This window comes from Cicer arietinum, chromosome 7 (genome assembly GCF_000331145.2).
Source record: "Cicer arietinum cultivar CDC Frontier isolate Library 1 chromosome 7, Cicar.CDCFrontier_v2.0, whole genome shotgun sequence".
Lineage (NCBI taxonomy): Eukaryota > Viridiplantae > Streptophyta > Magnoliopsida > Fabales > Fabaceae > Cicer > Cicer arietinum.
In genome coordinates, this window is record NC_021166.2 from 5,472,438 (window position 1) to 5,473,855 (window position 1,418).

The 1,418-nt window shown below is 40.3% G+C and overlaps 1 pseudogene; it reads left to right on the top strand.

The window, feature by feature from the left end:
• The first annotated feature begins 334 nt into the window (after positions 1-334).
• The window catches only part of LOC101490104 (UDP-glucose flavonoid 3-O-glucosyltransferase 7-like), a 1,741-nt pseudogene continuing 657 nt past the window's right edge, over positions 335-1,418 (top strand).

A 1,418-nucleotide genomic window follows, 5' to 3' on the forward strand; every position in this document is an offset into this window, starting at 1 on the left:
TATGTTGTATATGTTTAAATAAAATAAATTGATCAATTAATCTTTTGTATAAAAATCAGTTTACGATTATAAATTATAAATCATAAGTTAAGCTATAATCAATTATATAGTCAAAATATATTATAATCAATTCTATATTTTTAAAATGATTTTAATTATTTAAAAGTGCAATCAAACGTGTAATTAATTGCTTCAAAAAGTTAGAATTGAAATGTGATTGGGACCGGAGAACAACAAATCCACCTTTCATCTAAAATTTAGTAAAGTAATTCGGATAAGATTTGCATATCATGTATGAATCAAAATTATAATAATGGATACGTAACAAATTGAAGAAGATAGTTTATTAAAAAATTCATATAGTACAACTACATACTTTATTAGTAATAAAATACTAGAGTCTCCTCTCCTCGTGGGTTGCATGGAGAAATCGCATATTTGAAATTGAAATAGAGAGAAATCGATCAGCAATGGAAGGTGTTGAAGTTGAACAACCACTGAAACTGTACTTCATTCCATATCTAGCATCTGGTCACATGATTCCTCTATGCGACATAGCAACACTCTTCGCCTCACTCCTTCAACACGTCACCATCATCACCACTCCCTTCAACGCTCAAATCCTCCGCAAATCTCTCTCCTCCGCCGATCCCTCCTTCGTCCGAATTCACACCGTTGACTTCCCTTCCCAACAAGTCGGCCTCCCCTACGGCGTCGAATCAATTTCCCACACCACCGACCTCGCCGCCTCCACCAAAATCTACAGAGGCGCAATGCTCCTCCATGAACCAATTCGCAGTTTCATCGAGAAAAATCCACCCGATTGCATCGTCGCCGATTTCATGTACCCCTGGGTTCATGACATTGCCAATACCCTTCGTTTCCCCTACCTCTCCTTCAATGGTTTCTCCCTCTTCACCGTCTCCCTCATGGAATCCATCAGAACAAACCCTTCACCTGATTCGGATTCGGATTCCGATTCGGCTTCTTATGAGTTTCCAAATTTTCCTCACCGTATCACCATGTGCGCAAAACCGCCAAAGATATTCACCGGATTCATGGATTCGTTGCTTGAGAAAGAGCTCAAAAGTACCGGACTCATCGTCAACAACTTCGCTGAACTTGACGGTGAAGAGTGCATTGAACACTACAAGAAAATCACGGGTCACAAAGCGTGGCATCTTGGTCCAGTGTCTCTAATTCGTAGAACGGATCAAGAGAAAGCAGAGAGGGGAAAAGAGAGTGTGGTGAGCGTGCATGAGTGTCTGAGTTGGCTCAATTCGAAACGAGTTAACTCAGTGATATACATAAGTTTCGGAAGCCTCTGCCGTTTTCCTGATAAACAGTTATATGAGATTGCGTGCGGGGTTGAAGCATCGGGTTACGAATTCGTGTGGGTAGTTCCTGAGAAGAAAGGG